Genomic DNA, 23,931 nt, shown 5'->3' on the forward strand with positions numbered 1-23,931 from the left:
ATAGATTGGGTTTTATTAAATTATATTACAAATGCCTTATTTCAAATGCCTTTTTGATGACACGCATCGCTAAGTTGGTTACACACTTAATTGAAATCATTCAATAAATCACCATGATTTATCTTTAAGAGCTATAGTTTATAAACAAGTTTTTATGTTTTTTTCAGGAACAGATTCACACAAACAGCAAATAATTTGCTAACACAATGTATGTAAGTTATTTTGAAATCCAAATATGAATGATGAGCATTTAGTATGTACACTCTGTTCCAAACAATTTTACCTTTGACATCAAGGTACGGTCTGTTCATTTGAGCTGATAGCTTTGTGGCTAAGTCGGATAAATGGAAACGGTGACTAAATTATACTTAAAATTCAGCTAATGCATGACATAAAATTGTGGAAGCATGACACAGAATAGTCTTTAAAAGAGAACGACAGCGTATTAATATATATTTATTATGTGGTAACGTAGCTTAGTAGTAAGATGCTTAACTAAATCTAATTTTAAATATTGTAAACTGTACATGTTGCAATAGAAAAAACAATTACATTCAACATAATTTCATTAATTATGTTTATGCACTCATGAACAATTCGAAATACTTTAAAAGCATATAATCTTCTTGAACAAGTTTGAAATGTGTTACAAGTGTTCGAAACGATTTATTGATCGTTGTGTTTTACATTGCACGACCCTTTATTTGAAATGGTAGATTTGTACAAATTAAGTCTTAACTATTTTCAAGGGATTTCGGCCGTTCACAAATCCATCAATGGCGTGACTTTTCTTTTTCATTTATCAACGTATTACATCTTGAACTTCGTTTGAGGTTTTCAACACCAGAATCTCTTGACAATAATGATACGAAATATAATGCGGTCGGAAATGATGATAGAAATGACTGCCTTACCAAGACGCTGTTTTACAACACAAAGACGTGACTGCCTTACCAAGACGCTGTTTTACAACACAAAGACGGCCACAACAAATATTGAGAACAGAAAAAATCAAATTACTTGACGGGAAGCGTAAAGAGGGGATAACGGCCTGCGAAAGTTTCACTGGTGTTCGTCATGGGAAATGTTGAAGTCAAATCATGCATGGAAAGGAAATAAAACAAAAACACTTTGTTTTGGATTTTTGAAACATGGCCAAAAGATGTTGAGGATTGAGTAAAAAAAAGTATTGACCATATCAATAGTGGTCACGTTCGTCTTCTGGAAATATCAGTTGTCACCGTATACATTTGTAAATTAAAAGTCATTCATCGTTCAAACAGTCTTTAAGAAAGCGTTTTGCATTTCCTTTCTTAAGCTGCTTATTTTAGTGTGTTTTTTTCTGCATCAAAAAGATGAAAATGCAACGCACTTAAATAATCACTTATACGTCGAATAATAAAACTTGCAGCTGGTAATCAAAATTGCAGACATAAATAGAGTATTTCTTTCGATTGTGTAGTCTATTCGCATATTTATGACACACATTTATGAAGGGATAGCTGATTTGTAAAACAATTCATTTTTTATAATATAACATATATAAAATGTTTTTGTGAAATAGAAAACTTGCCAAAGCAAGTTGTTTGAATTTGATTTTCAGCATTTATATAAACAAGTACTTTAGAAACGATTTTAAATATGATATAGTATATTAAGAAAGTTATTGAACCATGTATTTGTCGATATATATTGGCTTTTGGGGTTTAAATATACTATTTTTACTGAACAAAAATCGTGATCATGCAGTAGCCCTTGTCGTGTGTGCTCGTGAATCGTATAAAAAAATACACGTTCGCTCGATTTTCACCGAATATTCCGAGCAATGCTTATCATCAAAACATCGGCGTCGGCATCGGCGTCTTCTCAAAACTCTGTTTTTAAGGTAAACGTTCAACATCGCATTCTAACAGTTTCTACAACAGGCATTTGCCGTCTTTGCGTAAGGTAACTGACCAGGTGACATAACTCTGGCTGGCAATTTAGCAGGATAAAGATCCTTTCTGTACTAAAAAATGGTTATGGTAAACGTGCAACATAACCGCATCACTGTTTGTATTACATATATTAAATTGAAACTCCATGTGTTGAGGTGAATGTGTTATATCATTTGCCAATTTTAATAATTCTGATCTTTTTATTTAGCAGAATAATGCCTCCTTTTTTATTTTGAAAATTCTAGTCGACATTTACGTACATATATCTGTATACAAACACATATAATTAAAGAACACTTAGCTTATGTATTCAGAGTCTTAATGAGCATTCACTTACGAACATATATAAATCAGCTTTTTAGAAGCATTTTGCTCCCTTTGGTACTTATTAAAGTCCGGTAAAGATTTGCGTTCAAGGTGAAGTAATGGTTAAGGTTTGCGTGCAACAAGTACATATCTCTGTAACTACTACATACATTCACCTGAGACTCCACACATATTTGCCTATGCATAATGTACGTTCATTTCACATAATCATTTTTTATCATTTCTCTCGACAATCACAATGGCACCTTTATTATTAAATGAGAATAAAAAATGATAGCAAACGTATAGTTTGTCCATGTTAAGTTCGAATCAATTATAAAAGCATGCACGATCGTTTGTTTTAACTTTACAACTTTTAAACTTACTTCTTATATGAAAACTATTCCTCATTTGAAAGGTATACCTAAATACAAAAGACTATAAACAAATAAAAACCACCTTTATTTTAATGGACTGTTTTGCAGAACTAAAACTCACTGCAGAGATAAATTAACAGACAAGCAAACTGCGTTATAATAACTTTGGCATAAATAGATACACGTTCATGAACTGAGATAAATAGTTCTACATGCAATCTAAACATATTACGATTTAAACGGCGTTGAAGCGATTATTTCACAAAGAATCGCTTCAACTAATTAACACAGGGAATACCTAAACATGAATATGTTCGATTTATGTGATGTACCCGTTTGAATTAAAATGAGCATTACCTATAAACAATCGTTATTAGTCAAAGAACCGTTCTTATGATCGTCACAAGTCCTAAAACAGACATGTAATTAAATAAATATACGTACATACGTTATTATAGATTGTGCATATAATTGATATAATCATTAGGTAATTCAAACGTTACGAAAGGGTGAACACAAAGATCATACAGTGTCAGATATACTTGAACATGCAATAATTATTTCGAGAACCCATCAAGAAACAGCAACTATATGTGTTTTCCTTGATTTTTTCCCCGCATAAATGAAAATCTCGATTTCAATCGTTTAAATACAGCGTTTGATAAATTATCTCAATATTGCATTTTTATTCAAGATTACATGTATTTCTTCTAAAAAGTAAAGGTATTGTCTTTTCACGAACAGTCTACATGTTTCATCAATTATCTCACGCAATAACGTATTTCACCAATTTCGTCGTTAAAATCTCATAAGAAATAAAAACGGATTTCCAAATTGAGCGACATGCTAGACTAAATAAATCAAGGCTTCTCCTCGCATGAAGTAAATGAATGCATTAAGAATTGATTGATATATAACATGGTTATCTCTATCGCAACACTTCACGAGAATTCCAATTAAATCTATACGGTGGTGTTCACATCGGATAAAATCGTTGTGCGCATGTCCATTGCTAATGAGCGCTTCGTGCTATTTATTACGGGTGATCACCAGAACGTGTAATCGTTTATTGGTCCCAAAAAAGCATCGACTGCCGTTGAATAGAAAAAATTAAATTATGTAAAGGCAACAGTAATGTTGTATATATTTTTGACTGAATAATGCCTTAATGAAGCTTAAATGGTTCGTGAATATGCAAGGTGAATTAAACTGCCGTCTGCGATGTTCTTATTTATGATTCATATCTGGAATGTTCTAATAAATAGTTTATACAATAGCATCAGCTGCAACAGCTTATCACACAAATAAATCAAAACAGTTACATTAAGTCAACGCGTATTCTTTTCCTAAAATATTAACAAAATGATTCCATTGTCCCTTGTGAAATATAAAACAACATAGTTCTTTGTGTATGAGTGTGTTTTGTTTTTCCGTTATGCAATTGCAACACCGTGATTATGGCATCGTCTAAACCAACGTTTATATTAGTGCGCTTTGCTTTTGTTTAATAAAAGTTGCATATTAGATTACACAAATCTCATATTCATGAATAGTGTTCTGTTATCAATTCCGCACGGAAATGTAACCAATGAAACGACGCGTAAATTGAAAAGTTACATTCAGACGGGTTTCGCCTTTACCAATGAATCGTTAATTGTTCCCTCTTGTCGAAATTATCTGTATCCGTCAAAACGATCGTTGCTTTGCAGGCCTCATTGAAGATATGCTTATATTAGAGAGAGGTGTTTAATTGTAATTTATTGGCTCATCAATAGTGTTCATAGTCTTTTCTGTGGTCAGACATTTGTTGAATGTTTCTCTAGTAAATATTGTTAAATGATCTTAATAATTTTGCGGCTATTTCAATTCGAATACCTTAATAGTACAGATGCACACAAAGGCACACCTTAATATGGACACGTGTTTATGCCATTTGATTTTGGTCTTTTTGAATTAACATTATTATTAAATGCAAAATTTATGTTCTTCAACTTTTAATCAAAAGGAAAAATAACTATCTCAAATAAGAACGAGCTGGTATCACATCAAATTACGCTTATGCAAAGGGTAGTTGATTAATATATTGCATGATTGGCAGATAGCTTCCTGTCAATGGCGTGTTGTCTGCGTGTGAATACAGCTACAATAGATCTCCCAACCAGAATCATTGAGTTCAAGCTTTTAACTAGAACTTTAATATCGTAAAACGATTCATGATTGTAGTGTATTTGAGAAATTTATAAAATTGCAATCGTTCTCGTTCCGTGTAGAATACTTCAGAGTCAATTATTGATCTATTTCACCAAAACTACGTGAAAACATTATGAACGCAAACATCAAATTAATTCTTTATTTTATCGCAATTTTTTATTTCCAGGATTATTAATCAATTATTTCTGTGTAAATCCAATCGTTCATACCCTTACGTATATTTCGGCTTATTTTTTAAAGAATTAATTTTATAATATTGCAATATACATTATGTTTGTTTGACCTTTACGATTTAATAAGACGATACTATCGAACCCAGTATTACAGTTTTAAACTATTTTTTTGGAAATATCCGTTAACAAAACTCCACATATTTTAAATAAAAATGGGTTTTACATAATTACACACAGCAATAATGTCAATGTGCATTCTACTTGTAGAAAGTAAATCCTGCTGCTGTACACAACTGACATAAGGATAACAAAAGTTATCTTATCTGACTTGATATTTGGCAAGTGATCCTTATAATTTATAATGTATTTGTGCGTAAACAAATGTTCACAAAACTGCATATAACGTATTTTAAAAATTACAAAAATTTCAACAAAACAACATAACAAAAAGTTTGCAAGACGGTGTACACACATTATGAGTATAACGTTTGGTTTGTTAATTGTGTGCATTTAACCATTATAACTTCATCTGACATGGTACCGTTTAAAAAATTGACCATGAACATTTTAAGAAAATAACTCTATACATTTTTATTAAAGTGAAATCAAATTAAGCTAGATTAAGAAACAAATGGTATTTGTAATATATGTTTAACGTCTTACCTATTTATTAACCCTGTCATAACGCGAATTTTAAGCCGCCATGCAGTACAAGATCCATCGGCACTATAAGAATCCGTATGAAAGTTTATGATGTGAATGCCGTTTGCTTATGTTCTACAATATTCTCAGAGCGTGGTAATTATTGTACACGTTTCCAAATATTGAGTTCACCTCGTAGCAAAGCAAATGAAATGGGCATACAGATTAAGCCCGCTTCTGGAAATTGGCTAGAGTATTAGCCTGCAAAAGAGGGTTCCAGCGCAGTCAGTTTTCTTAGACACTGTAGTTCATTTGGGTTTTCCAATAATGTCTTCTTAAAGGCTTAAATGAACTGTTTTTGTGTGCATGCTGTACGTAAAACTAAAAACCGAACCGGAACAATTCAGGAAACAAAACAGATTACGTTAAATTCGTAATTATGACTCAAAGACAATTATTAAATTATATTATACATTTATTAGAATAAAATCAATAAGCTTAAAATATGTATGCTACAATGAACAAATGCTATTCAATATATATTTTCTTTATATATTGTTGTTTTTCTTTTACGATGGTGGTGTTTCGTACGAAAAAGAACGATACGAAATATTAATGGAAAGTTTCATTGAATTCGGCTCTTTTTAATCCGCCTCTAATGCGCTCATAAAATAATCGTGAATAACTGAACCAGCATAATAAGCAGTCATGCTACAGAATGTTTATTTTGTTAATGTTCTTCTTTGAGTTTTTTTGTGGATTCATTGTTTAAATACTGTTTTGGAATATTTTAATAATTGTCACGTCTTAAACATAAACAAAGAATAAATTCTTATCATCTATCCTGAAGAATCATCATTCAAGGTATTACTATCAACCCAATAATCAAACACATGGCAAAATCAAACCACAAACACAAAGGAAAAAAAACTAGGGTCACCACCATAGAATTGTCAATGCAAGGCATACACGTATATATACATCGTATCCATACTTAGGTGGTTAAAACATGTTTATGTGTGTTAGAACCTAACAAACTACTAGCAACAATATACATATAACATAAACTTAAACATAATTTTCGATCAACAAAAATCCATTTGGAAAGGTTGGCGAGTAGGAATGAAACAACTCACCGTTTGATCAGTGAGTTACTTGTAAAAAAATATAAATTCAAAGCAGTTGTATACGACATATATTTTAGACCGTTGCAAGCTGTCCTTATGTCTTAAAAAATCAAAAAAACAGTGACATCAGTATGTAAACGTCCAATTACAGATAGTCTAGTCGCCGCCAAAACCGTGCAATGATGTATTAGTTAAATAACGTGTAAACATAAGTGTTGAAACTGAATTGCGAAACACTTTAAGTATATATATCCACGAACAGCTTGCTCTCTTTCAATGACATCTGAACGTTTATTATCAAGCTCCTTGCATTCCACTTAACTGATTCTGTGACAGGTTATACTTGAATACGTAGTGAATGCGGTCATTAATTTTCGCGAGAAATAACGACACATGTGTCTTGATACTTGTTTTGGTTAAAGTGATATTATGGGCATTTTTCACTGTTGAATTGAGCTGAAAAGAATTAACAGGTCAAAAGAGTTAGTTAAAATGTGGTTACTGACCAATTGTCTGCAACTCATCTTGCTACAAGTTGTTTATTAAAATATAGTTTATATTCGATATTTTACGTGACTCGCCCAGTCCTATAAGCCGAAATGATCCGTAAAACAAAATTGTGTCTTAGTGTCGTATGAACGAATTTGCACTAAAACTAAATTTAGGTTCACATTGTACATGCATGATCAGTTGTCAAACGAAAGTACGGTTGATATTCAAATGCATTATTTTTCTCTTTCCGGGATATTATTTTAGTATGTTGATGCTGCATTAACAAATATAAGCGTATATGAAGTGAAAACACCATAAATAAACAACGGTTGCGATAGACACCTATAAACTGTTAGATGCCCATAATATCACTTTAAACGTTCTCGTGCATCAGAAAGGTTGAATTCTAGTGCTTTGGTCTGCATATAAAAATATTTATATAGGTTTTAAAAAGTAATACAATTAAAATGTATTCTCTTTCAGTATCTGTATAAAAAACGCTGATAAGCTTAATTACCAGTTTCTAACTATGATCATATATTATAGTTACATTAAACGGCTTCTGTCTGCACCAGAAAACTTTACTTGCGTCTCTGCAGAGGAGGTAATCACGTGACAGACAAGATGGCGACGTCCATGCCGAGGCAGGTAATTTTCGTCATTTTATACCCTTTACTACTTGTATTTTTTTTATATTCCGCTCACTTTCCAGCCATATTAGAAAGAAAGTTACTGGCTTTCATTTTGAGGTAATATTCGCTCTATATCTCGACTTTACTTGGTGCAAAATTTCTTAGCGAGATGACCTAATGAGGGCTCCACTAAGAAAATTTGCACCGAGCAAAGTCAAGATATAAAGCGAATTAAAATGCGAAGTAAACGCAAATCACCTTCTTACTGATATGGCTGGAAAGTGAGCGTCATTTACAAAATAAACGGAAGTAATAAAGGGTATAAAACGGCGTAAAATAACTGTCTCGGAATGGACGTCGCCATCTTGTCTATCACTTGATTACCCCCTCTGTGTATGGCTAAATACTTTATCAAATACATCATTCTGTATTTATAAACAAATAAATAACAAATACAAGCACGTCATGAAACTGGTAATTTAAACACTTTTTATGATAAACTGATTGCGGATGATCTAGTTTTATTGATCTAGTGTCAACAGATGAAAGTAAAAGAATTGGTAAGTGCGTGTCAGTACAATGTAAACGGTCTCTTTTTAATGTACGAAAATATTTCTTACACGCTGAGTTATTCAAATTTTACATGCTAATCATTAAACATCACTATTATTTTGACAGACATATATATGTGATGTCTTTCTTGCCATTGCAATATCAGAAACTACTACTATGTGTTAATAATGTGTAAATGTGTTAATACAATATCAAGACATACGATACTTGCATATTATTGATTCTAATTGTGACGAATAAATAATTTTTAAAAAGCGTACTACACCTCACTTTGTGCGCAGTCGTTAGTGAATTTGACATAATTTAACTTTTCAAATTTATGTGTATTACTCAGCTGAATGGAATCTAACAATTAAAAAATAAAATAAACAATTAGGCCTTACTCATGCAAAATAGTATTGACAGAACTTGACAGTATCTAAAAATTGTTTTGAGTGATAGTTTTTTTCCAACAATTTGTTTTCCTTCTTTAGCAAGCGAACATTTTGCTTTCTATTTCAAATGCGAACTCGACTTGTATATCAAATGCAAAATTACACACTAAAAATAGTCAAACAAATATTATACTATTGAGCTACAATCATTCTGAGCAGCAACGGGGAATGGACATCGTTTGTACATTTGGTTGATTTAACTTCAAAATACATTCCTTAAAGCCAATTTGATGCAACATGATAACATTATTATGTGAATGTAAGTAACGCTTATAACATACGTGTTACATTTTCATGAATAGATGTGCACTCTTTTATATGTATTGTGTACTGTACGTGGTCGAGACTCAATAAAACACGTTGTTTCTGCAATTATGTAACCATATAGCGAAATTTGTGTACGTTCATTCTCAAAATGGCATTGTTCACAGTTATATTATTTCATAATAATATTTCTACACTTCCAGAGGGCAATTTATTCTTTGGATAAGTTTTTTTTCCGTAGACACGAAATGAAACGCTTAGAGAAAATATAAAAATATCCGTGTCTATAACTGTTGAAAGAAGACGTATTAATGTGTTTTTTTGTATTAATACATCACAAATAAGATGAAAATACCATATAATAATATTTTATAAGAACCAGTGCCGAAGGAAAAGAAAAGTTACATCATTTGCTGAAAGCTAAAAGTTACATAAATCTCAATATGTTTTATGCTTTCTTTATTGTGTTGCTGTAGTGTTTAAGTAAATAGTGTTGCTTAACTGCTAAAATATATGTGCATATGTATTTTTCATTATGTATCTAAGGACTATCACATACTTACATGGTATGCATTGCATACACCAATAATAATTGTTGAAGCATGTTTATTATTAACGAAATATAATTCACGGTGAAGAAAGATCATTATTCGCGTGCTGGGTATTTTTCACTACAAATAATCCTGTGCTTGATGTTACTAAATAACGATGCCGCCAATATGTTAATAATTTTCAATATGTTTTGGCATAACAGTCGTTAGAAAGTTGTATACCAGTTCTCATTATATAGAATGAAAATTCATCAATGAAAATTGCATATTTATGACGTATGATTAAATACCTTTTTATCCGTGTTCAAACGTTTTATTTCTGACATTTCATTTTATTATGAGATTGCCAAAACTACTTTGCCGGTAATTGTATGAAATATAATACAGTCGGCAAAGTCATAACAGAAGCGATGCTCTACCGACGCTCTGTTTTACAACGCAATGACGGCCACAACAAATATTGAGAGTAATGCAACTACTCGACGGGAAGCATTCAACGTAACAACCGACTGCGAAATGTTCACTGATGTTTTTCTTGGGAAATGCTGAAATCGAGCCATGCAGGGCAGGACAAGAAAACAAAAGGATATGGATTTATGGAACACGACAGAACGGTGTTTAACATTTAGTTTGAAAATATAGTTTTTACAAATCCAATCATGTTTTCATAACAATTTCTTAAACAAACGTGCAAATATAATTCGTTCATCGTTTACACGGCCATGCTAATTTCACTGAATACTTTGTGAAGCAAGTAACAGATAATGGTAGCCAGGTTCATACTTAATCTTGATATGCATTATAATCATTTGTAAATTTATAAAAGCGTTGCACAACAATCATTCGTATATGTTTATCATTTCTGTTTATCCATGTATGAAACTTGATACAAAGAATAACACATACACATAATTCTGAAAAACTATATTTGCTAGCATTACATCGCGCTTAATTATGTACGGTGTTAATTTTCGACCAAACTACACATTCTTTATTAAAAGAGCATTATCCGCTTATTTATGATAACAAGGGATAAATGCTAAACACCTTTCTTGACGGAATGATAATAAAAGTAATTAATTTTGAAAGAACTCACCAGAATTTTTAACGAAAAATTATGCATGAAAATTAACAGACTGGAATTTTGAACTACAACTAAGCATTTTTTACTTTGCTGCTTTAAATTAAACAATACGTTTGTCAAAAATATGCTTGACATATTCATTAAATATTCTAAAAACATGAATATTTTCTTAATTCATTTAAATGAATCATTTCTGAACCCATTTATGCCTAGCGTATAGAAAAAGAGCCTTGGCAAACAGCGTAGACCCAGATGAGACGCCACATGATGTTGTTTGCTTGAAGGAATTTCTGTAAGAAATATTCTAAATATAGAACTAAATATACAAGACATCCCCAATTTTGGAAATAAATTGATCCATTTTAGAAGGATGGGATAGTCTACAAGCCTAAATGGGTTAAACTTTAATATGCATTTAATAGTTACAACTTCATGAACAGGATAGGGGGGCTACATTTAAATATTTGAATATTCCATTGCTCGTTGTTAGAGTCAGACCAAGTTATATAAAACTATTGCTATTGTCCGTTAAAATATTGTCTTCAATATGAAAACCTGTAAGCGTACGCTATATGCGCCACATTTACACTTGTACCTCAGTGCTTTTTTCTTCCATACGATATACATTTTTTTTTTAATTCCGAGATCTCTACATTTAACTTATACAATGGCAGAAAATTGAGTCATGTCTCGTTTATTATATCTTTTGAGATGACATGAAAATTAATTCTAAATTGAGCTGCATATTACACTTAATACACCCAGACTTCGTAGCTTGAAGAAAAGGGCCGCATTAAGAATTGATTGATATATTGCATGATTATCTCTCTCGCAACCATTCGTTAGATTTTCAATAAATTCAATTAAGCGTACACGAAAGTTTCCATATGAGATAAGTCGTTGTGCACATGTCCATTGATAACGAGCGTATTATACAATATATTACGCGTGATCAACAAAACGAGTAATTGTTAATTGGTTCCTTAATGCAAACGGCTGCCGTTTACTGAATATAAGGCATTAAGGCAACAATTATGTAGTATATCATTTAGCCTGATCTATTCCTAAATGAAGCTCAAATGATGCGTGCATATACAAGGATAATCGAACTGCCGTCTTTGATGCTCTAATTTATTATTTATGACTGGAATATCCTAGTAAATGGTCTATAAATTAAGATCAGCTTTCACAGCGTCTAGCTTTACTAAATTAAACAAGAGGCATATCATTAAAGTGTATTTATCCATGAAAGGATCCATGCTTAACGTGTGAAATATAAAACTCTATAGATCTCTTAATATGCTATTTTTGTTACACTTTTGGCAGACCGTGATTTTAGCATAGTCGGAATCCACGTTCACTTATGAACGCTATACTACTTTTATACCCGTCCAATAATAAATTATGAAACTATCGTATTCATGCATACTGTTGTGTGAACATGTACGCACGAAAATTTAATCAAATAAACGAAAAAAGTTACATGCAGACGTGTTTCGTCTTATCAATAGCACATGCTGCAATGCTAATATATATAGTGTTGCTGCAATGCTTATATATATGGTGTTGCTGTAATGCTAATATATATAGTGTTGCTGCAATGCTAATATATATAGTGTTGCTGCAATGCTAATATATATAGTGTTGCTGCAATGCTAATATATATAGTGTTGCTGCAATGCTAATATATATAGTGTTGCTGCAATGCTAATATATATAGTGTTGCTGCAATGCTAATATATATATATATATAGTGTTGCTGCAATGCTAATATATATAGTGTTGCTGCAATGCTAATATATATAGTGTTGCTGCAATGCTAATATATATAGTGTTGCTGCAATGCTAATATATATAGTGTTACTGCAATGCTAATATATATAGTGTTGCTGTAATGCTAATATATATAGTGTTGCTGCAATGCTAATATATATAGTGTTGCTGCATTGCTAATATATATAGTGTTGCTGTAATGCTAATGTATATAGTGTTGCTGTAATGCTAATATATATAGTGTTGCTGTAATGCTAATACATATAGTGTTGCTGTAATGCTAATATATATAGTGTTGTTGTAATGCTAATATATATAGTGTTGCTGCAATGCTAATATATATAGTGTTGCTGTAATGCTAATATATATAGTGTTGCTGTAATGCTAATATATATAGTGTTGCTGTAATGCTAATATATATAGTGTTGCTGCAATGCTAATATATATAGTGTTGCTGCAATGCTAATATATATAGTGTTGCTGCAATGCTAATATATCTGTGTTGCTGCAATGTTAATATATATGTGTTGATGTATATTTCATTATGCATCCAAGCACTATAACATCATTAAAGTGTATGTAATACATGCACCACTGATACTCGGTTAATCATGCTTAGTATTAACACACATATAATTCTCATCGAAGACTGAAAAATATTCTCGTGTTAAGTGCTTTTCACTTTTAAAAAACCATTGCTCAGTCGTAGAAAAATAATTGTTTCGTCATCCATTGGAAATTTGCATATTCTTGATTTAGAAATCAGTGGCACCAATAATAATTGCATATTTATTACTAATCATGTACGACTTTTTAACCGTTTCTCAAAGTTTTATTTCTTGAATTGTGAAGTTTCCAAAATCACGCTATGTTTCCGGCAATTGTATGAACTATAATCCAGTCGGCAAAGTCATCACAGAAGCGGTGTCCTACCGACGCTCTGTTAAACAACGCAATGACGGCCACGACAAATATTGAGAGCAATCAAATTACTCGACGGGAAGTATTCATAGAAACAACTGTGAAATTATTACTGATGTTCGTTTTTTAAAAACGCTGAAATCGATGCATGGCAGGGAGATACACCAAAAGACACGGATTTGTTGAACATGACAAGACGATGTTGTACATTTCGTTGTAAAACATACTTTTCGCAAATACAAGCATGTTTGCATAACACTTTCTTAGCAAACGTTTTTTGTTTGGTAAATAGTACTAACTAATGAACAGTGTTATTTCTCATCCAATCTACATCTTCTGTTTATAAAAAAGCGATGTCAGCGTATTTATGAAGACATAAGATAATACCTTTTTGACGGAAGGATATCCGCAGTAATGAATCTTGACATAAAGTATTAATGTAAGAACTATTTAGGCCTGAAGCTGAACAGACTGAAATATTTCAAAGAGCTTTCAATAAGCATCTTCAATTTGCTGCTGGAAAAATATGTCTGTAGAAAAATGCTTCAGCTGTTCAAGCCATTGAATTTTCATAAAAAACGAATACTGTCTGAATTCCTGTTCATTAAAACAACTGGAAACAGCTGCCAAATCGAACGCGGAGATTTTTATAATTGTTATTGACTGTATTTCGCAAAAGAACAACATTTTACAATATATGCATACAGAAAGTCATTGCATTAGCGCGCACGTATGATATTAATAGTGAATGAAATGTTTGCGAACCTCATTGTAGAAAGTACATTTTAAATTTCATTACGCGACAGTTCTTGATGTTAACAAAAGCTGCACACTTGTGTTGATAATATTGACCGTTGACCGGTTAAGTACTTGTGTAGAGGATTGATTATTATATTAATGTGTAACATTATATCATTACAACTTCATAAACGCAATACAAAAATCGGGTTATGCATATACATATTTCAAAAAGCGAGTTCGTGTTCGAAAAAAGCCCAATTATATGGAAAAAGTATTGTATTGCCCGATGAAATATTGTCTGAATCTGAATGTTATATGTAAAAAAACGCCCAAATTCTCATCGAAGATAACAATTTTACCTGCTCGCTCACGTCATCCACTTAACATAAATGTATTAGACTTTATATTTTAAATTACGAAGATTGAACATAATATCTTATATAATATCATATATTTAAGTTAGTTTTCGTTTATGTATTATCTTCAGATGAATAAAGTGAAATGAAGCTGCATGTTAGACTTAATACACCAACGCTTGTCGTAACTTGAAGCAAAATGTCGCACTAAGAATCTATTGATATATTTCATGATATATCTCTCGCAACCATTCGTAAGATATCTAATTACGTCTATACGATAGTTTTCATATCAGATAAAATCGTTGTTCACATGTCCATTTATAACGAGCGTATTATACAATATATACGATTGATCAACAGAGCGTGTAATTGTTTATTGGTTCCTTAATGCAAACGTCTGCCGTTTAATGAATATATGACTTAAAGGCAACAGTTATATGGTATATAATTTAGACCGATTAATTCCTAAATGAAGCTTTAATGGTGCGTGCGATAAAAGGGGGAATGTCACTTCCGTCTGTGATGCCCACATTAATAATAATGGGTTCTACACAGATTTTAACAAAAATGTACTGAACAAGTGACGAAATCTTATATTGCACTTAAAGCATAATTAACTCTTATATGCGACATACAATTTTTCAAACTTTTGGCATTACCGGTGTTGTTTGTTAAAAAATACAACAGATGGCGCAAGTCTTCTAGACTTACACACATACATTTTAATTATTCAGTCTGAGATGAGAAGATTCTTATGTATATTACCGACTTTCTGACAAGTATTAAGAGATTGCTTAATTTTTCAGTTGCTCGAATGCCCTCAAATTAAGGTTTCACTTGTATATATTGTCTATTTTATATTGCACTTCAACTTAATTTAAAAAGAAATAAGGACAAACCATAAGAACGATCTGAAAGTTAACCAAAAGATGCTCCGGCAACATTTTATTGAAGAATAAATTCGCATAATTTGCAGAAAGCTCATTTTCGTATCGTTATTGTTCGAATGTATTCTGTTATACAGCAACCCCACACACTTTGAAACATAGATTATTTATTTTCTAATCTTGAAGAGGTTTTTGTATTTTGACCATTATGAAAATAGAAATATTTATATTGTTCTAACGTGAAGTTTGCGTCGTAGTCTTCAATAGCAACATAACCTCTTTACGTGGATGTTCACGATTCTACAAGGAAAATTCAACAGGAGAGTATAGTCTCAATGTGCCTGTTTAGACTGAATACACGTGGGAACTGACAGAAGCACCTGTTCATCAGGATAAAGCACATAACACCTTCCGTTGCTACTTCGTTAAACGAGTGATTTACTGTCCCTACAATATTGCACACTCAGTAGAGGCCACTGTTAATGTATTCCGCAGAAAATCTCAGTTAGTGAATTAATCATAATAAATCTGGAAAACGATTGTATCTTTGATCGGTTTCTTGTAAATTCGGGTTTCAATACACTATCTGGACCACACGTGTGCTCTGCTTAGAAACGAAGGCATTGTACAGGAAGGAATTGTAACTATTTATAATATTGGAACTCAGATACTTAGTTGCTTCAAGTCAGTTTTTATGAAATTATATGTTACTTACGTGGATCTTATCTGATCTAAGACCGGGCAAAATTTGAAAATTAACTAATTAGAAGTTAATCGTCACTATTTACCGGAATCGAAAAAGTGTCATAGATACGTGTGATAGATGAAATGAAGTGTGTTACACACATAAATATGCTATTCCACAAAACAAACATGAGCATTTAAAACAAATGACGTTTTTTTATTCAAAATGTTCTTACTAACTATTATAAGTATCGTGTATAATATTTATCAATCGTATAAAATCCGTTACAATACGTAAAAAATGAAAGATGTATTTTTGAAATGTAAAAAAAAAGTATTTTCTATTGTTTTTTACAATTGTTTTTCTCCAGAGTTTGTTTCGCTTAAGAGTTACCTTGCTTAAATTAACGGATGTATGAACAATTTATAACTCTTTAATTTATAAATACATACATATTATCAAATGCAGACCATTTCCTATATAATTTCAAATTCTGCGTGAAGCATGCGAATAAGCCGATTACAATTAAACATGTACCGGATATAGATCATTCCTAAGTCTTACCAATTTATCAATCCTGTTATCACACGTAGCAATTCCCCCATGTAGTTTAATTTCCACAGGCGCTATAAGTAATCTTCACATGTTTAATTCGTGTTGTTTTTCGTATCAGCGGTTTTATTTCACAAAATATCAGAGCGATGGCATTATATTACACAACAACAAATATCGAATTCACTGCCTCGCGCAGCGAACCACGGAATAAAAGGTTATACAGATAACGCCTTCTTTTAGCTGGAGTATGCTATGGTTTGCATGAAAAAGAGCGCTCTTAAGAAATACGATTTTCTTTTCGTCAGTACTTTGATGGAAACGTCCAATCATTTATTCTACAAAGCTAACATGAACTTCTTTTTGTGTGTTACACCATTTACAAAGTAAAAAACCGACAACAACAACACGAACACCAATAGCGAATAGCGAATGTGCTTGTCATCAAGATGAACAGCATGCTTATGTGTGGCATACCTTTGAATATGCACTGATAAATTATATTGGAATGTGTCAAGTGCTTTTTTGCTTTGTTAGTATTACCTTAAATATGTTTTATTTTTAATACTTTGTTATGCATATTTTTAAAGATTGTATTAACAACTGATTAAGAATGTGAATATGGTTTACTATTCAATTTACTTTCTTCGAGTAAAAGTTTTCTGTGTAGGTTACTTGCATGTTTCATAAAAATATGCAGTCACCACTACTTCCATTTTTAAACTTATGAAGTGTTTTATGATTGATCCGATCAACCAACAAACATCAACTTAAATTGTTTTGCAAAAGGAAGTTGAATATGTGGTTATTGTTCTTAACTCAGTCTAATGTTTATATGCGGTATGGGTATACTTTACTTTGAGGTATAATCAAATTGAAGGAACGCTTAAACAATAAACAAGGATTCTAAAATATGTTTAAAAATAGTACTGACATATTTCTTATTTTGTCAACACTGTTAGGTAACATGTATTAACTCGATATGGAATATGGACTAAATAAAAACAGTATGCGATAAAGAAAACTATAATAAAATGTAAATGGATGGCCATGTTTCAGTATCCTTTTAAACAACTGCGTGACACTGATTCCACCAGAGTATCGTTTTCTCTTCAATTGAACAAGACACTATGACCTTATTACTTCAGGTGACAATAAGCAGGTTTCCAAAACTATGTCCCACTATTAAACACGGTAATTATTATGCGGCCATGAACTGTTTCGAAAGCATTAGTATGCCTCATGTTGTCCATCATTATTTGTCTAAATTATTTAATAGTTTTTCATGTAAAAAGGGTACAGAATGTCATGTCTTTTTTTCATTCTGTAATATAACTTGCAAAACGCACATATATAATGCTTATCACCACAAATGTTAAAGACCCATAACGTAGTCAAAAAGGACGGACTAATCATGAGGCAGCTTATAAAAATACTCATTTATATTATTGTATACTTTTATTTTTAACAATATTTTAAATTTGAATCTGAAATATAAATATTAACATAATATATCAACAATAAAACAAAATAGTTATTCTCTCTGGAATAGTTATCCTATGTTTGCAATTAGTAAACTAATTTCCACGCTGCTAGAAAGTCACTCAAACTAACGTTATTAGCTATAATTGATGTATTAAATCTTAAGTAGCAACGAACAATAGAACATTTACTCTTACAGTCTTTAAAAAAACGTGACAAACTAACGTGCAATTAAAATAAGACTAGTGAAGTAGAGCACTTAAATCAGTCTACATACTATTGGCAATAGTTTAATTTTTTACAAAAATCATGGCGATACGGGTTTTTTTAACAAAACAATAGACAGTGTGTTTATTATTACGAATATATGTCATACAAGCAACTAATGCTAGTTTTTTATAATGAAATAATACACGGCCTTTATTTAACCAAAGAGTTCAGTTGTCCGCTTAAGTATGACGTCTGATTTCTTAAATATTTTGTTAAACGTTTGACTCGGACGTATTGTAATTGATAACTGACCAATCTATACATATAAATGAACATGTGTTATCATGCAAGTGAAAGTACACGAAGGTGTTATATGTTGCAAAGCTTCAAATGAATATTGAATATATATCAATGGTGGTATACAAGTTGTTTTGATAAGGTTTGCATTATTGTTTCCCAATAAAAACAGCACGGGGTAATAATATCGTTGTATTTAGGTTGCATTTGAACGTTGCAGTTTGGTTGTACCAATTTTCTATATGAAAGTTTTCCCTACGTTTTTTCCCAACGTTGCTGCGACGTTTTTTCCCAACGTTGCTGCAACGTTGTATTTAAGTCGCATTAAAACGCAGTATTTTTAAATTCTATTTTTTTAAATAATATAAAATAGAAATAAATTAAAGTTTCAGACAAAAATGTTCACTATTTATTTTTTAATGAAACTTTGAAACTAGATTCTACCATTTTTATGCATAACACAACTTAAACAATATATTTTATCCGGCGATTTTGAGTTAAAGTTCATCTTTAGCATCTTTAAGTTTAAGTAACTGATTTGTAAAATTTAAAAAAATTGAATTTCTAAAATTACCAAGAAATCATATTTTCATTGATGCTATGCATGAATTGTATTATTATAAAGTACGATTCCTACTCGGGGAGCGTTTCATTATCCCCTCTTTAGACACCAATGTGCATATTTGCTGATAATACTCGAAAGGGCGGTTGGCAGTAAATAGTTTTTATTTTTATATTATTTAAAAAAAGAATTTAAAAATACTACGTTTTGAATGCAACCTAAATACAACGTTGCAGCAACGTTGGGAAAAAACGTCGGGAAAACATTCATATACACCATTGTGACAACCAAACTGCAACGTTTGAATGCAAACTAAATACAACGTTGCAGCAACGTTGGAAAGAAACGTCGAGAAAACTTTCATATATACCATTGTGACAACCAAACTGCAACGTTTGAATGCAACCTAAATACAACGTTGCAGCAACGTTGGAAAAAAACGTCGGGAAAACTTTTATGTACATCATTGTGACAACCAAACTGCAACGTTTGAATGCAACCTAAATACAACGTTGCAGCAACGTTGGAAACAAAAGTCGAGAAAACTTTCATATACACCATTGTGGCAACCAAACGGCAACCTTTGAATGCAACCTAAATACAACGTTGCAGCAACGTTTGAAAAAAAACGTCGGGAAAACTTTCATTTATACCATTGTGACAACCAAACTGCAACAGTTGAATGCAACCTAAATACAACGTTCGGTAATGGTTTGCCGACGTTGCGACCTAAATATTACGTTGCAGCAACGTTCGCAAAACGTTTGATGCGCACTGGGTGTGTGTGACAAAGCTCTACAGAGAATCTCGAAGTTTGCTTTGGAAAATAAGGTATCTTATAACAGTTCAAGACATTCGGCTTGAACACAACCGAGGATGTTTGTGCGCAATTGAAAAGGTGATTCATCTCTAGCAAGATCAGTACCAAAATATGCTATGTATTGAAGTTTGAAATGCTACTATAAGTATGAATTGCAAACACGTAGGCGAACATACAACAAGCTTGACCGAACATTTCATTACTTTGGTAAGCACATACTGAATCTTATATGTACGTATACATATAAGCAATTGATATACGTTGCTAAGATTTACAGGCATGATTCGGATTTTTGAAAATCGTTTTACAATTAGGGTTCTTAATATACTACAGATTTAAATTAAAAATTGAATTAGTATTGGTAACATTTTGAATTAGTAATTATATTATAAAAACAGCGTACACACGAATGTATATACTATTTTTGATGACTGTTGGTAAGATAATGTAAACGACCATCGTTTTTTTGCATTTTACTTTCTATAAACCTAACACAATAGCATCCTACTTTAAACATATTACTACACTTTAATGCACTATCTAAACGTTTTCTAAGTATATGTAATCATTTACCTTGATATTGAGCCAATCAATTGTATTTGTATATGCATATGTGTACAAACACTATTGCCCTTTTACAAAAGATTTTGCTATACGCGTGGTTCTTTGCAACCAATTTCATATAATTTAGGTGAGATGTTTATTTAATCATTGCCAATCGAAGTCCACAATGTTGTACTGTAATTATCGGAAAATGTCTTGATATTAAAATCCGATTGAACTCAGCGTTGAGTTCACGCTTTTGAAATGACATTTATATTGTGTTATTGAATTTAGTTCACAGTGTATGTATGCAAATTTTCATAACACTTATAAAGCGTTTGTTTGTCTCCGTTTGTTGCTTAATTTTCTGTACCAATATAATATTCTAATTTATTTTTGTATTGAGTTTAATTTAAATACGTGTGCAGAGCGTCAATGTTACTATACTCTGTGGAAAGTTTTGCCCGTTAGTATGATTCCGATGAAAAGTAGGAATATAATACTTAATCAACTAATAACTTCATGAATCAAGTATGCATTAAAAAATGCTCTTATTAACAACATGTGTTGCTTAATGGACAACCATATTATTTTACATACTATAGTTAAACGTAAGTTTCACGCAACTTCACAAAAACAGTGTACTAAACAAGTAACGAGACGAAGTCTTTAATTGTATTTTTATATCGAAAAGTTGAAAAAAAAAAAAACCTATGCACAGGTACATGTGTAATAATTCTTGTTTTTTTGTTCGTTATGCGACACAGAGTTTTCCGAACTAATAGCAAGGCCGCTGTTTGTGTTACAAAAAGGGCATCACATGGCGCTTGCTGACTTAACTTTTACAAATAGAATTGAATTAATCTTTCTGAGTTGAGAAGGTTTATAAATAAAGCATTGATGTTAGTGTACGATCAAATATGATCTTGATTATTTTACGTTTTGTTCAATTTAACAAACGTTTTAACATGTATAAATGGAAGTGCCTTATTTTCATGCGTTTATGGCTTTTGATTTAGGTACCTCTTTAATATATTATATATTGTACATTGTATTCCAACATGATTTAAAATGAATAATAAATAACCACAACTGCGGTGTTAAATTTCGCCAAATTACGTCTGAACAAGTGTTAATTGGTGAACAAATTGAATAATTTGTAGGTACATGCAGCACATTTTTGTATCGTTCATGTTCAAATGTATTCTGTACTGAAGATATCCCACACATACATAAACATAGATTTTTTCATTTTATATAAAACTCTCAAATCATGAAGATGTTTTGGTATTCTTTGATCATGAAGAAAACGGAAAGATTTCAACTGTGCGTAGTTCAAGTTTGCAGCTTTGCGATTATTTTGTTTTCAATAGCCACATAAGTGCCATGTTCACGAAACTTCAAGATAAATGCAATAGGAGAGCAAGCTTGTCATGTGTCTGTTTAGACTGAATACACGTGGGGCATGACTAATGCACCTGCGGATCTTGATAAACAAACAACGCATTACAGTGCAATTTCGGTTAACGAGTGATTTAATGTCCTTACAATATTGCACAATCCGTAGAGACCACTGTTCATAAATAACACAGAAAATAACAATAAGTTAATTATGTATTCAAAACCGAAACAGATTTTATATTTGATTTTTTTTCCGCTGGCAATTATTAGGTTTTAATAGTCATGTCTAGAACATACATGTTCTCTTTTTAAAAACTTAGTAATTGCACAATATGTATATAATATTATAATTTAGATACTAACAAAATGTGTATGAAATGAAGTTTTTACTTAGGCGGGTCCTGTCTGATTAAAGGCTTGTCAAACTTCGAAATTTAAATAACACGAAGTTAATGTTCACAATTTTCGGAAATACAAAAATGTGGTTTAGATACACATGATTTGCAGATTGATTTTAAAATTATATAATTGAGCCGTGCTCCGTGAAAATGGGGTTTTCATGCATGTGCATAAAGTGTTGTCTCAGATTAAACTGTGCAGACCACACAAGCTAATCATGTACGACACTTTCCGCCTATTTAAACTATTTTTTTGCAAAGAAGAGACTCTTCTTTGAAACGCAAAATATCATAATAGCGGAAAGAGTCGTTCCTGATTAGCCTGTGCGGACTGCACAGGCTAATCTGGTACGACATTTTATGCACATGCATTAAACCCCTTTTTCACAGAGCATGGCTCAATTATATATTGCGGTGCTAACACGTTTTTGATATTGCATCGTAATGAAAATCTAAGCAATGTAGTTCCAGACATGCATGTACACATGTTTGCGCTGATTTCAGCTTTTTAAATAAGATACTTTATACATGTAAAATACATTAATTGCAAAAAAAGTTAGAAACAGAGAACTTAACGGCCTTTCGACGAGCACTCATTTACAGTCAACATCAATATGGTATTCCACAAAACATAAAAACATGAGCAATTAAAAACCATATGAACGAGTAACACCTACAGAGACTGTTTTATTAAATGTGTTTTTCACCAGCAATTATATATATATTACGTATTATATTCATAAATTATATGACACATGAAAAAATGTAAATGAAATAACATTTTTGCAATAATATGAAGATAATTGATTTCTGTATTTAAAAAAAAATGGTATTGATTTTGTGTCGCTGCAAAGTTAACTTGTATAAACTTGTATTACAGATCTATGAATGATCCACAACTGTATACTTTTTTCTCTATAAATTATACAAATAAAGTAAAAGTCGCATCAATATAAAACCTCCGCATGAAGCATGCGAATTAAGCCGATAAAACATATACATGTACCGGAGTTCTTTAAGTCTTACCCATTTGTCAATCCTGTTATTTCACGTAGCAGAACCTCCATGTCGTTTAATTTCCACAGAAACACTACAAGCAGCCTTAAAATAGTCTTGGTGTTGTTTTTCCGTTTAACGATACACATTACCAAATATTGAATACACTGCCATGCGCAGCGAACCACGCAATGAACATCCTATAAAGATCACGCCCGCTTCTAGCTGGAGTATTAGCTGGAGTATTGGATGGTTTGCATGCAAAAGAGTGCTCAAGATTGAGAAATATGACTTTCTTTGAGTCCGTACTTCAAGAGTTCTTATCATGTATAATACAAAGCTTCATGGAATGCTTCTGTGTTTTTTTACACCATTTAAAATGAAGAAGACCAACAGCACCAACAACAACACGAAAGACAATAGCTTATGTGCTTTCCATTACTTTCTACGTAACAAATTGTTTTGTCTACAGATTACGTGTACGTTTCACCACAATTTGCA

At 31.8% G+C, this 23,931-nt stretch overlaps 1 protein-coding gene across 1 annotated transcript in view; it reads right to left on the bottom strand.

The window, feature by feature from the left end:
* LOC127831377 (metabotropic glutamate receptor 3-like) overlaps nucleotides 1-23,556 on the bottom strand; it is a 37,188-nt gene extending 13,632 nt beyond the window's left edge. Inside the window, exon 1 of the mRNA XM_052356363.1 lies at nucleotides 23,461-23,556. The gene's annotated coding sequence lies outside the window, so the exon portion shown is untranslated. The remainder of the gene's footprint in view (nucleotides 1-23,460) is intronic.
* Nucleotides 23,557-23,931: the final 375 nt, after the last annotated feature.

Source organism: Dreissena polymorpha, chromosome 5 (assembly GCF_020536995.1).
Source record: "Dreissena polymorpha isolate Duluth1 chromosome 5, UMN_Dpol_1.0, whole genome shotgun sequence".
NCBI classification, from domain to species: Eukaryota; Metazoa; Mollusca; class Bivalvia; order Myida; family Dreissenidae; genus Dreissena; species Dreissena polymorpha.